The sequence below is a fragment of the Lissotriton helveticus genome, chromosome 2_1 (assembly GCF_964261635.1).
Source record: "Lissotriton helveticus chromosome 2_1, aLisHel1.1, whole genome shotgun sequence".
NCBI classification, from domain to species: domain Eukaryota; kingdom Metazoa; phylum Chordata; class Amphibia; order Caudata; family Salamandridae; genus Lissotriton; species Lissotriton helveticus.
Genome location: NC_136059.1, coordinates 124,216,992 through 124,237,943, shown reverse-complemented (window position 1 = coordinate 124,237,943; position 20,952 = coordinate 124,216,992).

Here is a 20,952-nt window from a genome sequence, read left to right as displayed (position 1 = left end):
CCGACTCAGAAGTTTCTACCTGTACTGGTGCAGCCGCGCCAGCCACCTTGTTTTTGCTGATCAAATCTTTCCGTGTTTGGTCATATTTTTTTGAGAACGTCAGGACTCGCCCCATGGCATAGTCCCTTTCGTCCCTATCAAATTTTTCTTGCTTTCTAGTACGTATTTTAACCTCATATTTCTCCAAGCGTTTTTTCATCTGAGCCCTTAGTTGGTCCTGTTGTTCTTTGTCTTCATTGGTAGCTAGTTCGGTTTCCATCATTTCAATTTCCTTGAGGACCTTGTCCCTGTCACTCCAAGCAAATTGGACCAAAATCTCTAGCATACCCTCACAGGATTTAGCAATGTGAGCAGCCCATGTGTCCAATAGCAGAGGATCCGGATTCTCATAGGCGGGAATTGTAAATATCCGCAGTCCTCTTGGTACTCTGTTAACTTCTATGTACCCTTGGAGTGATGTGCCTTCCCACCACTTCCTCAGCTCACGTTCATACAATTTTTCTAATTTCCCATATTGTATGGCTAAGGGACTCGAGACAGCAGCAGGTTTCTTTACCGCTGGAGCGGTGACATCAGGATTTTTGTTCTTAAACATCCCCGTCGCCAAGTCACGACGTTGTGAAATGTTAAACATGACTTCGTTGTAAGCTTGGCGGACACCCGCTTCCGAGTTGTCCTTAAAGTTGCTGTAAGCAGGAATATTTTTCTATTCCCTCGTCCAAACCGACCACCCGTGTAGGAGGGAGCCCAATAGCAGGTTCAATCTATGCAAGTATGGAACGGATGAGTGGCGACTTACCCTGCTTCAGTCGGGGTGCGCCAAATATTTCTTCCGTCCAAAACTGATTGCAGGAACCTCAGGAACCTCAGGCTATGCGTGTCTCCCAAAGCTTCTTCGCACGGGTGGCGGCGGTGCTCAGCGGCAATTCAATGTTCGCTCTCTGCCCCAAAGGCGCGGCACTACTGGTGGGCGGGTGCGGTCCATGCGCGTCGGAGCCTCGCGCTTAACAAATTGACGCTCAATCCCTCCCCGATCCCGGGTAGGAATAAGGACTGCACACACGGGATTTGTTTTCCAAACAGCAACTTTACTCGCACAGATGCGTTTCGGAAGCTGTGCTACCTTCTTCAATGTGGTTACAACGTTCCGCGCTTGTAGGCGCCATTTTATTACCCAAGAGTACACAGATGAAATTCAGGGTCATAAAGAGAGGACTATCGTGCAGACGCCATATTACTAGTACCAAATAAAAAATTCAAAAGTACTAGTGCGTTGTGCACAATTTAAAACCAAATAGCAGATCTACAATAGAGCATGCATATTTAGAAATATGTCAATCATTCTCGAATTATGCCGTAAATCGGCAATTGTCCTCCCATTGTTTGAATCATGGGCCAGAAACAAAAAATAAACCCTCAGATAAGGGTGGGAACGTTGTAATACTGAATCGCAAGGATTATGTGGAAGAAGCCATGCGCCAACTGTTAGATAAAACCTGCTATGAACCAACCACCAGACAAAGATATCAATCCAGTGTCGATGAGCTATATGAACTGCTAAAGAAATGGCGTGATAAACAAATGTTGGAAACTGACGAATATCTCTTTTTGAAAACTTTACATCCAATTACACCCACCTTTTATTACTTACCCAAAGTACATAAGAGGATGGAGAAGCCACCGGGCCGCCCAATTATTTCATCCATGGGCAGCCTCACGGAAAATCTTTCAAAATTCCTGGATCACTTTCTCTTTGAAATAGTGTTGAACCTGAAATCATACATTCGTGACACTACAGACTTTATCGAGAAGATTGAATCCATTGACTGGCATTTGAGCTACTGTATAATAACGCTTGATATCACAAGTCTCTATACGAGCATCGAACATGTACAAGGACTGAGGGCGATTGCTTACTTTCTGGGAAAAAGATCCTTGAAATATGCCCTACACAATGATATGCTGATGGAGCTAATTGCATTTTGTTTAAACAATAACATCTTTTTGTTTCAGGATGCATTATTTAGACAGCTCTCGGGTACGGCCATGGGTTCCTGCTTCGCCCCAAGCTACGCGAATTTATTCGTGGGCTGGTGGGAGGAGCAGGAGGCGTGGTCACCAAAAAATGCAGAATGGTCCCAAAACATCGTCACATGGTATCGTTATATAGACGATTTGTGTATTGTATGGAATGGCTCAGTGGAGTCAGCACAGCAGTATATTGCAATACTGAATGATAACACCCATAACTTGATTTTCACAGGCCAGGTCAGCACCTGTGCAGCGGTATATCTTGATCTGAAAATTGAAATAAAAAACAACAAAGTTATGACTTCCCTATATAGGAAGCCGACAGCGGGAAATAGCACGCTTCATGCGTCTAGCAATCATCCCCGTAAACTTATTCAGTCAATACCTTATGGTGAGCTTTTGCGGCTAAAACGCAATTGCTCTACAAATGAGGATTTTGAGTTAGCTGCTGAGGAGAGCATTGAGAGATTTGAGGCAAGGGGGTATAATAAAACACTTCTTAAGAATACCCTGGATAGGGTTAGGATACCTCCAAGGAATACCTTGTTTTGTAAAAAACATAAACCCAAGAGCGATAAAGAAAAATTCAGGATGATAACACCCTATTCTCAGGATAGTCATCAACTCAGAATTATTCTGAAAAAACATTGGCATATCCTGAGACTAGATAACATTATAGGAGGAGACATACCTGAGAATCCACTCATTACCTTTAAAAGGGCGCGCTCTTTGAGAGACACTTTGGTACATAGCCATTTGTCACCGATTCCACCTAAGACTGGACAGTTGAAAGATGCTAAAGGATTCTTTCCTTGTGGACGGTGCAAGGCATGTGCCAATAGCAAAAGGGTTTATTCGTATGACATCACAAGGCATAGGCAAAAGAAGATTAATAAGTTTCTAACATGTAGCACACCCTTCGCTGTTTACTGTTTGAAATGCCCCTGTGGGTTGAAGTACATAGGGAGCACCATCAATCCAGTTAAATTGCGTATTCTGGAACATATGAGGGCCATATCTAACAGGGACTTCTCATATCCAGTCGCCAGACATTTCTCCATTAAACACAATAGTGACAGGAATCTCCTACAGTATTTTTGTATGGATGCCATACCAGATAACATCAGGGGGGGAGATAAATTACAAAAATTACGAAGATTGGAGTCACGTCACATAATAGACTGTCAAACAAAAAATCCGGATGGATTAAATTGTGGGGAGGAACTGGCGGTGCATCTGGGCAGTTAATCTGTATGAATTTATGTAAATCAGCAAATTGGCTCTTGCTTTTTGAACACTGTAGAAATGTATAATGAATAATCATGTTTTCTTTCCATGAATTGGACATTAGGCTTAATGTACGTAGATTTGAGGATTTTATATGACATTTTTGGTAACATTGAAGACAATGTATAGTATTATCGTTATGATGAACTAATGAGTACTTTTGAGGGGGACATCTTTGCATAATGGGCACGGGAACTTTAAAATTTGGCAACCGCACGAGGTTGCCAAAAGCCGATCCACGGCAAGATTTTTTGTTTCTGGCCCATGATTCAAACAATGGGAGGACAATTGCCGATTCACGGCATAATTCGAGAATGATTATTCTCTTTGTTTTCTAAATATGCATGCTCTATTGTAGATCTGCTATTTGGTTTTAAATTGTGCACAACGCACTAGTACTTTTGAATTTTTTCTTTGGTACTAGTAATATGGCGTCTGCACGATAGTCCTCTCTTTATGACCCTGAATTTCATCTGTGTACTCTTGGGTAATAAAATGGCGCCTACAAGCGCGGAACGTTGTAACCACATTGAAGAAGGAAGCACAGCTTCCGAAACGCGTCTGTGCGAGTAAAGTTGCTGTTTGGAAAACTAATCCCGTGTGTGCAGTCCTTATTCCTACCCGGGATCGGGGAGGGATTGAGCGTCAATTTGTTAAGCGCGAGGCTCCGACGCGCATGGACCGCACCCGCCCACCAGTAGTGCCGCGCCTTTGGGGCAGAGAGCGAACATATATATATATATATCAACGCTCCACTCGCACCAGCCTGTTGCACTCCAAGGCGGGTGCCTGCCAGTCGGGGGTGCACCCGACAACAATATCTGCTCCGACAGTCCCTCCCCGCAATACACGGGAAATAGGAAGCAGCACTCCAAATAGGCTTTCACAAGGTTTTAATCTCAACAAAGCGCTTTCGGCACTCGGCCTTCCTCAGTAATGAGACGGTGAGATGTTACCACCAGCATTCATTTAAGCTTTACGTTGCGTGCATGCACATAAACATAGACATAAAGAGAGGACTGAAACATAGAACGGCGTCCGCCATCTTTGAATGGGTTGTTTTTCTGTATCTACAAAAAACTTTATGTAACACAAAATGTAACTTCTAATAATATACAAGAATCAACATTCTAATGCAAAGCTCAATGTGGCTAAGATCATTATCAAGCCCTGGATGGGCATAAACCATTACATATGTCCTCGCTTCATCCCGCCCAAGATGGGCATAAACCATTAATATGTCTGCAACGTGATACAACCCTAAATTAAAACTATAATTCTTACTGAAAATCAGTTCATCATCAAAAATGGATGAAAACAACAAAAAAGCAATAATGCAGTTAATCCATATTTTTCCCAATCATTGTAATGTCAATTGGCAGTAATCACACTAAGTGAACAGCTAAGTCCTCATGCATATTTAATCCAATAGGTGTTTTACTCAACAAATCTATGATGTACCGTGACTCCAGTCGCCTCAACTTCAAGAGTCTATCTCCGCCCCTGGTACTCACTGGGACAGAATCCAAGCAGAAAAAAGTTAGTAATTCCCTGTTGCGTGCATGTTCTTTGTCAAAGTGTCTAGCAACTGGGTAACTGGTATCTGCATTCTGGATGGCTCTCTGGTGTTCTAAGATTCTTAATTTCACCGGATTGGTTGTACTGCCCACATACCTTCTGCCACAAGAACATGTGAGACAGTACACAACATAAGGAGTGGTACATGTGAGGAACTTTTGTATTCTCTTAGGTTCTTTTACACCAGGTATACTGTATTGAGTGGTGCGTTTGCTGCCCTTACACGCCTTACAGCGTCCACAGGGAAAGAAACCTTTCAAGGGTTCTGTTTTGGGTTTGGACTTTAGTTCATCATGGTGACTGTGGACCAGATAGTCTTTTAATGCTCTGGCTTTCCTGAACGTTACAAGAGGAAAGGAGGGCAGATCTTGTTTGATAATACTATCCGTCATCAAGATATTCCAATGTTTACGCAAGATGCGTTTGATCTCATTTGAATTCCTAGAATAGGTAGTTATAAGACGAAATTGTCCAGTATCAGCATTTTGTCTAGGCATTTTGTTCTCTAGCAACTTTCTCCTTTCTATAGTCTCCACCTTGCTTAAGGCTTGTCTGAGTACACCTGTCTTGTACCCCCTTGCTCTAAACCTTTGTATGCAGTTGCTAGCTGCTTCTCTGAACTTATTGTCTTTCGTATTATTCCTCTTGATCCTCAATAGTTCACCATACGGTATACTATTCACCAGGCTCTTGGGATGTCCGCTGGTGGCATGTAGCGTGGAATTGCCAGCGGTTATTTTTCGAAAGAGCTTGGTGTGCAGATTACCATCTTCAACAAAAATGGTCAAATCCCAAAAATTCACTTCTGTTTGGCTGATTTCTCCAGAGAATCTCAAGTTGTTATTATTATTGTTTAGAACCTCTAGATATTCTTCAGCTACTTCAACTGACCCTTCGATGATAATGAACAGGTCATCTATGTAACGATACCAACATTTCACCATATCGTTCCATTTCTTGTTGGCTTGAGACCAGGCCACCCGTTCTTCCCAATGCCCCACGAACAGATACGCGAAACTGGGGGCTGCACAATTGCCCATCGCCACACCTGTTAGCTGTTTATAGAGATTTTTTCCAAACAGAAATATATTGTTGTTGAGACAGAATCTTAGAAATTCTATCAACATTTTGTTGTGTTCATAGTATTTCACTGGTCTGCTTTCCAAAAACCAGGAAATAGCTATAAGTCCTTCATCATGTACAATGCATGTGTACAGACTGGCAATGTCAATGACCATCATGGTATACCCTTCAGTCCAATCAAATTGATCAATACAATTCAAGAAATGTTTCGTATCTTTTAGATATGATTTCAGGTTGACTACATGCGGAGAAAGAAAAGAGTCAACATATATTGACAAATGTTCTGTCAAGCTGCCCTGGGAAGATACAATCGGCCTCCCAGGAGGATTCACTGGATCTTTATGTATCTTGGGTAGATAATAGAACGTTGGAGTCACAGGATTCAGGCATCTCAGAAACAAATGTTCATCACCATTGAGCATATTATTGTTATACCACTTCAATATCATATCGTGGTATTCTTTAATACTGTTGTTGTATGTTGATTCGTTAACCCTCATATATGTGTTTGGATCATTCAGTTTTCGCAATGCTTCTTGCTCATATTGCATTTTGGTCAACAAAACTATATTCCCCCCTTTGTCGGAGGGTTTACACACCAAGGACGAATCATCACAAAGCTTTTTTAGTGCTACTTGTTGTTTATTGGTGAAGTTGAACCTGCCATGTCCCAATTGTTGTTTACTTCTCAGAGATCTTAAATCCTGAATTACAGCTTCAGAAAAAGTGTCTATCGCATCAGTACCTGTCACTGGCATAAAGGTAGACGTTGGTTTAAAGTTCGTGGCACCCCCTCTCTGCTGTACTTCCATATGTATCACCATTTGTGTATCTCTTAAGTTGATATTATCCTCATCTTCCACCTCTCTTCTTAGCTCTTCTAGGGATCTTATTCCCGCAAGATCTCTACATAGCAGTGTACTCTCATCACTGCTGCCAACAGCCGTTGGTTTTGGTGGGGGAAAAAATCTCTATAAACAGCTAACAGGTGTGGCGATGGGCAATTGTTCAGCCCCCAGTTTCGCGAATCTGTTCGTGGGGCATTGGGAAGAACGGGTGGCCTGGTCTCAAGCCAACAAGAAATGGAACGATATGGTGAAATGTTGGTATCGTTACATAGATGACCTGTTCATTATCATCGAAGGGTCAGTTGAAGTAGCTGAAGAATATCTAGAGGTTCTAAACAATAATAATAACAACTTGAGATTCTCTGGAGAAATCAGCCAAACAGAAGTGAATTTTTTGGATTTGACCATTTTTGTTGAAGATGGTAATCTGCACACCAAGCTCTTTCGAAAAATAACCGCTGGCAATTCCACGCTACATGCCACCAGCGGACATCCCAAGAGCCTGGTGAATAGTATACCGTATGGTGAACTATTGAGGATCAAGAGGAATAATACGAAAGACAATAAGTTCAGAGAAGCAGCTAGCAACTGCATACAAAGGTTTAGAGCAAGGGGGTACAAGACAGGTGTACTCAGACAAGCCTTAAGCAAGGTGGAGACTCTAGAAAGGAGCAAGTTGCTAGAGAACAAAATGCCTAGAAAAAATGCTGATACTGGACAATTTCGTCTTATAACTACCTATTCTAGGAATTCAAATGAGATCAAACGCATCTTGCGTAAACATTGGAATATCTTGATGACGGATAGTATTATCAAACAAGATCTGCCCTCCTTTCCTCTTGTAACGTTCAGGAAAGCCAGAGCATTAAAAGACTATCTGGTCCACAGTCACCATGATGAACTAAAGTCCAAACCCAAAACAGAACCCTTGAAAGGTTTCTTTCCCTGTGGACGCTGTAAGGCGTGTAAGGGCAGCAAACGCACCACTCAATACAGTATACCTGGTGTAAAAGAACCTAAGAGAATACAAAAGTTTCTCACATGTACCACTCCTTATGTTGTGTACTGTCTCACATGTCCTTGTGGCAGAAGGTATGTGGGCAGTACAACCAATCCGGTGAAATTAAGAATCTTAGAACACCAGAGAGCCATCCAGAATGCAGATACCAGTTACCCAGTTGCTAGACACTTTGACAAAGAACATGCACGCAACAGGGAATTACTAACTTTTTTCTGCTTGGATTCTGTCCCAGTGAGTACCAGGGGCGGAGATAGACTCTTGAAGTTGAGGCGACTGGAGTCACGGTACATCATAGATTTGTTGAGTAAAACACCTATTGGATTAAATATGCATGAGGACTTAGCTGTTCACTTAGTGTGATTACTGCCAATTGACATTACAATGATTGGGAAAAATATGGATTAACTGCATTATTGCTTTTTTGTTGTTTTCATCCATTTTTGATGATGAACTGATTTTCAGTAAGAATTATAGTTTTAATTTAGGGTTGTATCACGTTGCAGACATATTAATGGTTTATGCCCATCTTGGGCGGGATGAAGCGAGGACATATGTAATGGTTTATGCCCATCCAGGGCTTGATAATGATCTTAGCCACATTGAGCTTTGCATTAGAATGTTGATTCTTGTATATTATTAGAAGTTACATTTTGTGTTACATAAAGTTTTTTGTAGATACACAAAAACAACCCATTCAAAGATGGCGGACGCCGTTCTATGTTTCAGTCCTCTCTTTATGTCTATGTTCATGTGCATGCACGCAACGTAAAGCTTAAATGAATGCTGGTGGTAACATCTCACCGTCTCATTACTGAGGAAGGCCGAGTGCCGAAAGCGCTTTGTTGAGATTAAAACCTTGTGAAAGCCTATTTGGAGTGCTGCTTCCTATTTCCCGTGTATTGCGGGGAGGGACTGTCGGAGCGGATATATATATATATATATATATATATATATATATATATATATATATATATTCACTGAAAAAACCATAGGTTATAGACCATATATAGTTAGGAATTAGCATTTAGAAAACCTTATTTTACTCACACAAAACCATTGAAATTCCATATATAGTTAGTTGCACTAACTATATATCGCGCACCCGCAATCCACTGCTGATGATGTCACATATTACATCATTCATGACATGGTCAGTGACATCACTGATGACATCACTGATGACATCTCAAATGACATCACTGATGACGTCATCTAGTGTCTGTGTGTTTTTGTAAAGTTTAAATACGTTTTACATATTGAAGAATGAGTGGATGTATGGAAGACTGAGTGTGTGTGTGGCTGGCTGGGAGGTGTGTGACTCTGTGCATATCAATGTGTACTTGTATCAGTGATTGTATAAGAGAGTAAGTATGTGTTAGTATATGTGTGAAAAGTATGGTGTTCTGTGTTTAACTATAGATGAGGAAATCGAAGTGTGATTGATTCTTCACAGGACTGACTAGGTATATGAGTGCATATAATAGTGTTGTAATAATGAGTGACTGTATGTATGAGTGATTGTATGGGTGAATGAGTGAATGTGTGTGTAGACGTAGGAATCAGTGAGTGCGTATGTAGTAACTGGTATTGGTGTGTCATGATGTCATCAGTGATGTCATTTGAGATGTCATCAGTGATGTCATTTGAGATGTCATTAGTGATGTCATCAGTGATGTCACTGAAGTATGGTGTTCTGTGTTTAACTGTATAGATGAGGAAATGGAAGTGTGATTGATTCTTTACAGGACTGACTTGGTGTGTGAGTAACTCCATGGATGAGTGGCAGTGTGTGACTGTCTGCATAGGTGTATGAGTGCATATGATAGTGTTGTAATAATGAGTGACTGTATGTATGAGTGATTGTATGGGTGAATGAGTGAATGTGTGTGTAGACGTAGGAATCAGTGAGTGCGTATGTAGTAACTGGTATTGGTGTGTCATGATGTCATCAGTGATGTCATTTGAGATGTCATCAGTGATGTCATCAGTGATGTCATTTGAGATGTCATCAGTGATGTCATCAGTGATGTCACTGACCATGTCATGAATGATGTAATATGTGACATCATCAGCAGTGGATTGCGGGTGCGTGATATATAGTTAGTGCAACTAACTATATATGGAATTTTAATGGTTTTGTGTGAGTAAAATAAGGTTTTCTAAATGCTAATTCCAAACTATATATGGTCTATAACCTATGGTTTTTTCAGTGAATTTTCAAGGTTTTGTAAATGCTAATTCCTAACTATATATGGTCTATAACCTATGGTTTTTTCAGTGAATTTCATTGGTTTTTTAACAGCTAATATCTGTAGCTGTAAAATGTATTCTTCTTTAAATCCAAAAATATATTTTATATGTTTATTAATAAAAAACATTTTTAATATTTTTTTTTCTTCGTTCCCGCTTCGCGAATCGGGAAGCTTCCCGTTAGCTGACCTTGATGCCGCGAAATAGACCGCGAGCCGGTAAACGTTCCTTTACCGCAACTGCCGCGTTAGAAAACAACATCGTGACGCCTCCCGTCCGCATGACGTTTCGCGTTGTCGTGTGATACGTCATATGACGTGCTACGTTAGCGAACTGGTACGCTTACCGAGGCGCAAAGCGCAGGTTTCTGGAAGCAAACCGGGAGGCGGTGCAAAGCGCGTAACGTAAACACAGCAGGTCATGTGACTTGGTAATAACACTTTTCATTGGTTCATTTCACTTTTGGTTTCCTAATGATGTAAGACTAGGTCATATAATCTAAAATGAACACTTTTCATTGGTTGAGAACTATTGTTTTTCCCAAATGATGAAAATCCCTCCTTCTTTCCTCACTCTGACTTTCATCATTGTGAGAGAAAGACCCTTTGTTACCAGTGAGCAATGGCTTCCTTAGTAGCTTCAGCTGGTGCTTCCCCACCACCTCCACCACATCCAAGGAAGAGTGGACCACCTGCTGAAGTTATAATTCAGCAAGAAGAGGAAGAAGAGGAACAGGAGGAAGAGCACGAAGAGAGGCAGTTTTTGCCTGAGAAGCCCAGGACGTCTCACCGGAAAGAAAACTTCATTTGGCAATTTTTTTAAATTCCCAAAGGTCACAAAAAAGTAAATGCAAGATACGTAACTTGCCTTATATGTCAAGATAGACTGTCCAGAGGGACCGACAAAAAATACAGTTTCGGAAACTACACAATGCATCGCCATATGACTAGGTGGCATCCTAACAACTACAGTGCTGCACAGTTTCGTAACGACCTAGATAATCTCCCTATTATGGCCAGAAGATCTGTTGTACCGGAAGTAACGGGACCAGAGGGCAGGGAGATGGTGCCAAATATACAAATGAGATTTGGTGAAGTAAAACAAGTCTGCGTACATTGCAGTGGATTCATTTGCTACAGAGAAAGTAGCATCACTCTGATCAACAGAGCTATTGACTATCATATGCAAGTTTGTACGAAACGCCCCAAATAATAAATTCTTTTTTTTTTTTTGTTGCTCCTGTTGAGCCCTTTACAATGAATCGTTTTCGTTGCCCCCTCCGAAAAAAAAACAAAAAAAATATAAAACTGTTCAGAAAAATTCAAAAAAAGTAAAAAAATGTTCAGAAAAATAATAAAAAAATATAAAACAACAAAAACAATAAAAAAAAAGTTCTTTTCAGAACTACCTCCCCGTTATTAAAAAATTGGTACAATATTTGGAACTGTGCCAACCTCTATTTCTCTTTGTTCGCTTCCCAGTTCGCTCGCCGGTACGCGAACCGGAAGCGAACCCAAATTTCTTTTTTTTTTAAAAAGAACAGTAAGTATAAGGGAAGGAAACAGACAGTTATGTTAAAAGAAAGACAGCTATAGGGGAGTAAACTAGAGATACTATTACCCGTAATCCACTGCTGATGATGTCACATATTACATCATTCATGACATGCTCAGTGACATCATCAGCAGAGGATTGCGGGTAACAGTATCCCTAGTTTATTCCCTATAGCTGTCTTTCTTTTAACATAACTGTCTGTTTCCTTCCCTTATACTTACTGTTCTTTTAAAAAAAAAAATTTTAGATCAGTCAGAAACAGTGAAAGTAATGAAATATAAAAGACTACGTAGAATATGAGCACTGTATGCAACAACTTTGACACTTACAGAAGCCTCACCTTCTCCATGCCTCCTACACAGTTCTACATGTACATCATAAATGCAAACAGAACAGAATTAATTATACATGTTAAATGGTTTATTTTTGCTGTTCTCAGAATGTATCAAATTTCACTAAAACAGTGACTTGAAGGTATTCATCATATAACAGCGGGGAAAAAAAAACACAATCAAAATGATTGTGTTTAAAAAACCCATACAACATAACAAATCAGAATTCAGAACTCCTTAAAGTTAACTTACTTTCCATGACGGCCAAGGATGTCCTATGAACAGCTTACACTCTGTTGTGCTGTTATTACTTTCAACCCGCCACTTTCTGAAAGAAAACCTCCATCGTTTTCAAAAACATGTTACATACAATAAATGACCTCTCGCTCTCTACCACACGTTTCCACAAGGCCAAATCGTGTCTGAGCCATTTATAACTCTTAGAATTCTTTTAAGCCAATCCCGTCATGTTGTATTTCCGCAACTTTCACAATTAAAATGTTGAAGATCATTTTCACAATCCTGGACTAGTAATATCTTCCCCTTCTTGCTCAATCATGTTCTACATTTCCTATCACACTGATACTGCTTACTATGAAGCAGACTTACACTACCTTTATGACTAGTACAATTATTTAATTCTCTACATCACTTTTAATCACAAAGCAATGTAAAACAGTAGACAGCATTGCAGACTTACATTCCCTCTACTCCATGTTTTGATTGGCTGCTTCAATTAGCTTATAAAAAGAAACAGTTTTTCTGAACTCATTCAAAGTGCACGTATTTCTCCATGACGTCCAGTGTTATGGTAAGAATTTATGTCTCTGTACTACACTTATCCTCAAGGCCAAATCGTGTAGGAGCCATTAGAACTTCTTGAAATTCCTCAGAGCACATCCCAAGATTCTTTCCCTAAAATTTTGGTTTTAAAAACACCAGGTAAGAGTTTTTAAGGTCATACGGCAATTTTTTTTTGAAAATTAAAACAGAATCATTGCAGAATGACCAGCCATTTCTACACTTTAAATAAGCTGTGTAATGTCCTGATGTTATTGAAGGACCATCATGATATATAATTGCTACAGTTACAAAAGTCCTTCCTGATATTGACAACTGTGAAGCCACAAAATTTTTTATTAAAGTTGTCAATTTTGTTCCATCAGGCCTACATCGTTGGAACATTAAAATGACATACTGGCCATATGTTCGTATAAATAATGTGGACATCATTTCAGATTTACATTGGCTACACTCCATGTTGTGATCAGCTGCTTTTACTAGCTTATTAAAAGAGACTGATTTACTGTCTGGCAAAGTTAAATATATAAATCTTTCTGAGTCTACACTAGTAGTACTTGATACCCTACAGTTCTCGCAGTCATGCTGCCATTGATAAGAAAGCCCAAACAGGTGATCTACATCTACACCTTCATCATGCAATACATCAAGCATATACATTAAAAACTCCTGACAATCTTGCTGACTATTTTGAGAGAATTGTGTTTGGCCTGAACATCTGTCTAACAGATTTCGAATTTCAGACACACTTTCTATGTTTGTTCTATCAGTGCTACATTTCTCTAACACAGAATTTAACAAACTGCAAAATCTTTGATCAGAATTGACCACAATCTCTTCTTTTACATTTTCTAGAGAAAACAAAACATTAACCACTACATTAGCATAGCAGTTGACACCAGAACGGTTTTCAAATTGAAAACCAACAACATCTTCAACAGAATCCTTTTTGTTTCTGCTTATAATTTCAGGTTCATCGACTTTTCGTCTTTGTGCTACAACCTCCCCAGTATTGGTCACATTTCTTCGTTTCCGGCCTACCACACGTTTCTCAAACAAAGGATACTGAGGCAAATGTGGCGCATACTCTCTTCTTAACCTATTGTATTCCTTAACACAATCTAGATCCGCACAAATGTTTGTGACATCACACTCAATCAAGTACAATCCCGATAAAGTTCTAACTCGTGACAATGCCACATATGCCATAGCCTCCTTGAACACAGAACTGCCAATATTCACCAATGCACAGTCTACACTTAAACCTTGCGATTTATGGATTGTCACCGCATATGCCAAGCAAACAGGAAACTGCTTACGACGAACATATAAGTCTTTTACAAGCAAAAATCTAGCAGAACAACGACCAATTAGCTGTACTTCCTCAATGCCATCAAATTTAATTTTTTAAAATTCAATTCCATCTCTATTTCTGTATTTCACAAAATCAACAACATTACCCATTGATCCATTTACCAGACCTCTTTCAACATGTAAATTCCTTCTTAAAATTATACGGCAGTTCAAGCACACATTCAGAGTCTTTTCAAAACCTGCAGTTTTAGATATACTCTTCTCTAATGAATCCAATTTTGTTTTCAGATTCTCAGACAAAATAATTGTTGATCCCATATGCTCTACTCTGTCAATAGCTTCCAGTTTCACAATCTCTTGCTTTTCTAAATGCAACATTTTGTTGTTGAATTTGGCACATTCTGCAAGAGTTGGCATCAAACATATTCCAGATTTTTTCTCAGTAATTTTCTGAAAAATATTCTCAGGCACAACATCTTCGTCTGGATATAAATGTGTCAGTAATCGTGCATGTAAAGCTTCTTTCCCATGCTCGGTCACTTTTCCAATTCTAACATCTTGTAGAATAGTCTTGTAAACTTCATCCTTTGCCTGACGCATATTTTCATGCAGTTCAGCATAATTGAAGTTTAACCATATATTGACGTTGCCAATGCTCCCTAAGCACTTCCTGGTATCTTCATGCGTGAGCATTTTGAACACAGGTTGCCCTTTCACTGGTGTCAGCTGCAGAAGATATCCGAAAACAATGATGTGTTTGCCACCAAATAACACATCATACTCTGTTTTGAGAACTTCTTGCATTCTCAAATGCACAAAGGCAAGCATGACATTGGAAACCATGCTTTCTTCGTCAATGATAAGAAGTTTCATTTTCCTCAAGACTCTTGAAACTTCAAAACAAGCATCTCCAGATAGCTTGTGATATTCTAATTTGTTGTCATGCTCCACTGGCAGCATCAGTAAATGATGTAAAGTAATCCCTTTAATGTCATGTGCTGCCAGTCCAGTTGGAGCGGTGACAACACAAGACAGCGATGACTCTGTCCTTTCCTGCAAATAACATGAAATTGCTTTAATAAGGAAACTTTTTCCAGTTCCCGCTTCTCCACTCACGTACAGTCGGACAGGCTTCAACGACGTACATGAGCACTCTTTCTTGTCATGACTTAATCCATGATCAATTTGCATGGTAAGTTCGTCATATATTTTCCTCTGCTCAACGTTGAGTTGTCTTTCCAACTCTTCTAAGTTAACCGCATCCTCCTGAGCATGTGCCATGGCTCTTTCCACTTCATTCATAGCAGTGGCAGCTTCATTTTCGATAAGAGGTCCTCCTAGTGGATCCTGACTCAATGAAGCAGAACTCTGACTGTCCTGAGAACTGTCTCTGGCAATCTCGGCTGCAATCGTTGCTTCCTGCTCAATTTCCACATTCAACATTTCTACATATTTGGGAAAAGCAGGACATTCTATGGTCTCCTTGGCAGCATTGAATGAGTCTTCGTAACAAAGGAAATCTCCAAGCAGTTCCTCTTCTGCACGCCAAGGCTTAAAAAGTTGTAAAAGTGCTAAATAGAAAAACTCCTTTTTTTCAGGAGATTCGCCACTCAATTTTCGATGGTTTATCAAGTGGCATTTTCTTTGCTTGACCAGACATCCCTCACTTCCTATTACAGCATACACTCCTTTCTCAGTATCTTCTTTGATGTTCCTCTTGAATATGTAATTTTGCAGAACCTCATACAGACAAACATTCTCGAGGTGACTGCTTCGATTTGGATAATATGTATCCAACATGTTGGTCTTCAAAATGTCGGTACTGTTTGGCTCCTTTTTCCGCCAAATACTCAATTTCCCGCACAGGTTTGAGAACTCGATTACGCGTTGCAGCAAGACCAACACTCGCCCAAACGATACTCCTGGACTTGGCATAGAGACTTGCTGAAGACAACCGGTCAGAACATTCGTAAGCTCCGATTTCTCGATGCGACAACATCTTCAGACTGAAACTGTACAACTTCTTGCTGAGGCTCTTTTCATGGGAAATGTCCTCCCACATATCCTTCAATTCTGTCTTCTCTTTTTTGGTGATGTAAGATGTCACATACCGAGCCACAGCCATACAGTTATCAGCCACAAACTGTATATCCATGTTAGCATTCCACATGGACAAAATCACCGGGTTGTAGTCGTTGATGTACTTAGACTCTTCGTTCCTCTTCAAATTGTATGTGTTTTTAGGTGATTTCTTCATCACATTATGTCGCAGCGAAGACATCAAACTGTTGACTCTTCCTTTAGAAATCACCGGTCGTGGAAAGCCGAAACGACATTTGGTGTAGAACTTGTCTTTGTTCCGGAATTTACGACGACAGTACTTTCCACATCGATGGCTTTGGAAACGTAGAACTTTTTCTCTTAGGCTTTTTTTCTCCTTTGCGTTTGGAACAGCACACGTAGAATACTGTTCTATGAAACTCATCACTGAGTCTTCTGCATCCGTTCCAAATTTAGGTGCATCCTTGATCCACAGCAACATATGTATATGAGGAGCACCTCTTGCTTGGTACTCCTTCCTCCAGAAGAAATCCAACACCTCTACAAGAGGTGGATTCTTCTTATTCATGATGAAAGACATCATACCTTCAAATCTATGATTGAAGTACCTACATACATTGACTGGATCCAAAGAGCACAGTTCTCCGGGTGTCTTGAATTCGATGTTTTCTACGTTAGCATTTGCCTCTCGTAGAAATTCAAGTAAGTCTTCCCAGCCATACTCAGCACAGCTCAAAGTGAGGAACCATGTGGGAGTTCCTAAGTTCCTCAGCATACATTTTAAATCACCATGACGACGGTACCAGTACTCATTAGTACCACGCTGACACGCCATGAGATTAATCAGGTGAGAATCCAAAATACTGTCTTGGACATTGACTTTATCCATAAAGTCACTTGCCGAGATGTTTTGCATGTGTATACCACTTTTCAAGATGTGGTTCACTGCATATGACAGTCCAGACAGATCGCTTTCAAACAGGAGATGAAACAAATAAGGAATGCATTGTCGAAACCTAGGATCTCCAGCATACAATCGCAAAGTCCGGTATTCAGAAGCAGGAATTTGATGAGGTCGCTCATCATATCTTTCTCCCTGACCTGTTGGAAAAATCTGTGGGAAACACCGAGCTTCCAAACTTTCCTCCCAAACACTAATGGGACTCCCTTTCGCTTGTTTCATTTGAAACAACTCAATAGCATTCCCCATGACTTCCTTGGAATGCAAAGGATGAACACTATAATGTTCATATATTTCTTCACTAGTACAGGGTTCTACTTTCTCAATTTGACCGGCACACAAATCGCTATCCTCTTCCTCACTTACTTCCTCTTCTGCAACATATACATTTATAGTATTTATTATATTTTTTCAAATACAATGTTGCCCTTTTGACTTTCCTAACATCTACTAAATCTTGCCATATTTTCTTATTCTTTGTCGGAACCCCATTAACTAAGATAACAAGAGGTTCCTCTTCCACTTTTTCTACTCCAATTGTGTTAATGTTTTTCTTCAAATCTAGAGGCAAATAAACAACTCTTCCCTTTAATCCTCTCTGTAAATCTGATGGAGGCAATTTCCCTGTCTTTGGCTCCATTCTTACAATAGCCTGAAAGGGATGGATACTTTGAATCAAAATAGATTCATAAGTATTTAAATCCTTCAATTCAGAAGGAATCTCAACCAATTCCAGATTATTATGAACTGCTCTAGCAGGCATCTGGTTTTGATTTAATTTGTTACAACAATAAGTACACACACGTTGATCCAATCCCAAATCAAAACAATTTTCTACCATCAAGTATGTTGTAAAATCCTTCCATTCACTATTATTTTCCCTTTCACTTTTTCCATATAAATCCACTAACTTAGTCTGATTCTTAGAATAAGTGCGTCGACAACACACACAAGTGAAATTTGGCCTCTCACTTGATTTCACCTCAAACGTCGCAATTTCCCTCTGGAAATTATCTGTACTGGAAACCTGTACACTATCTTCCACATTACTCTCTTCTTCTTGGTCAATTTCAACATTCTCCTCTTTACTTCCAAAGTAACAAAACTCAATTTCTTCACATATATTCTTCACATCTATTTCAGAACCATGCAAAAGAGCAGCGCATAATTGTTTAAGCATAATTGCTCGACTCTTAGCATAATACAACATTCTAACTAATTTCCTCACTTTATTATGATGCACTGCTAGCATCCTGAAATGATGAAAAACACTCTGGCATACTCTCCTGGAAAGACAAGCCAGTGAATGACCATGCAAACCTATCACTTCTCTCACTCTGCAAGGATCTAATTCTTGCAACAACTTCATTTTCTGCTTCAAACTTTTCTTATTAAATGACCGTATCAAATCACAAAGCAAATTGATGGAATCCTGTCGTACACTGCAAATACTACTACACTTCCAGGTGTACACAGGACCCTTAGGACGTCTCCCTAAAACCTCATTACCTAACACCTCTTCTATCTCTGTTGTCACAAGTTTTTCTTTTTCAACTGGACAACCATCTTTCACTTCATAAGCTCGACCACTGGTGTCAACTGCATGCACCAAATCATTATCCTGGAAATAACTCTCCTCATTAAAAAATGCCACAGAGCTTGAACTATGCATCCATTCTCCAGAAAAAACTTCACAAAAATTACTACGATTAACTATTCTCTTCCATCTACTATTTCTTTTGAAATCATAAATTGCCTTGTTTAGCTTCCTAATTCTATTGATTGTCAAAATAAATAACTTACGTTTAATTTCAAATGCCTGATCAATAACTTTCTCAACTATTTTTTTTTCTCTTATAAAAAAACACTTTCTGTTGACCTTTCTTAATATTTTTTAACAAATTGCCAATTATCCTGTTGCGGAACATTCGTTTACGAATGTCCCTAAACTGTTGTTTCCTTCTACTTTCATGCATAGAGTTATCTCTTACTCTAGCAGTAACATTTTTCATTGGCCTTTCCTTACCGTTTGAATTGCTTCTCCTTTTCTGGACTGAAACATTTTCTGTAGTAATATTTCTTTTACTACAGATATTTCTTATGAATGTTTTTTTACTCTTACCCGGTGCTTTCTTGGTGACTTGACAAATCTTTTTGTTAGAGGACTGCTGCTTTTTTTCATTCACCTGCTGTCTTTGACGTTTTGCAGCCTTTCTCACTCTTTCTTTGGTTGGCATGCTGAAATCTTGAAATGATCTGCAGTTGAATCTGTGGTAAAATATAATAAAAAATGTTATTAACCACTATTACCCAACAGTAAATTAATAACAGTCATCAAAAACTTAACACATTACTTAACATTTTTACATAGAACATTTGTTTGTACATGGCAAATTTAGAATACAGAAATAGCAGAAAAGAAATGGAATTTATATTCATTTTACCTGTGCTGTTTTATATATGAATCTGATCTAATTTTATGATCATATTTTAATATTTTATTGAAGACACTACACATAACCTGTTTTTGAAGGTGTCTTTATTTTTAAATTAAACGGTTTAAATATTTACTTTTTATTTATTATAAATTTATAAAATAAATGTTTATAGTTCCATAGGCTCAAGCACGTCAGCTTCCCATCCTATGTCATACAATTCTGACAAATCTGCATCCTCATCACGTTCTTCTTCATCCTCAGGATTGAAATCATCCAAGGGATCAACATCCACTGATGTTTCAATTACGAGTTCAATGATGAGGTCGAAATCAACTGATTGCTGATTGTCGCTCATGTTGATGTTGTCTTTATCTTTAAAGAAAGATAACAACAATGAGATGTTGCAGAGTAAGAGACAAATCTCAGAGATTATAATAGTAAAATTGTTTAACAAGAGTAACATTTTGCAGCTATTATTTAACCATGTCCAACGATGCTGAGGAGGCAGCAGCGGGCCGTGGAGGGAGTTACGGTGGAGCAGGGAGGCGGGTAGGGGGAGGGGCAGGGTGGAGGGACCTAAAAACTGGCATATAAATAATTGCAGGTAAGTACACAATTTAATTATTCAAACGAATTTCGTAGCGCGCACAGCATCGCAAAATGCGATGCTGTGCGCGCTACGAATTTTGTTTAAATAATTAAATTGTGTACTTACCTGCAATTATCCATATGCCAGTTTTTAGGTCCCTCCACCCTGCCCCTCCCCCTCCCCGCCTCCCTGCCCCACCGTAACTCCCTCCACGGCCCGCGGCTGTGAGGAGGTGAAGCCTATCTCCAATTTTTCACTGAACAGGACTCATCTCTTCTTAACCTTGGATAAACCTCACCGACTCTGTGTCCCCTGCACATAATTAAATGTAAAGGGGCAGATTTATATTAACTAGCACATCCCCAGGGATGCACCAGTTAACGTGCACTGCTGCTCTGCCACCCATGGTGTGCCGCATTTACAATCAGATAGGACAAAGCTGCGTCAAAACCCTGCGCCTGCTTGAAGCAGGCATAGATCTTGACGCAGGTAGGCTGAAAGCTAAAGCAACAACTAAGTGTCGTCTGCAGAAGTTGCAAAAAAGGAAAAATGGCGTTTAAACCGGTAATGAGCCCATGCTAACTTAACACAGTGTAAAGATATCCAGGATCTACATCAGTTTGGGGTTCACGAACCTGGCAGGTACAAGGCACTGAGGCTTTGCACCGTGCATGTCTCATCCCAAATCATATGTTGTTTGTGAATGAAACAATTTCCCAGACCAAATGCTTTGGATTGGCTACTTCTAAAAAATTAAACACCCCTACTATCCCGGAGTTAGAGGAATATGATGGTTGGAGTAAT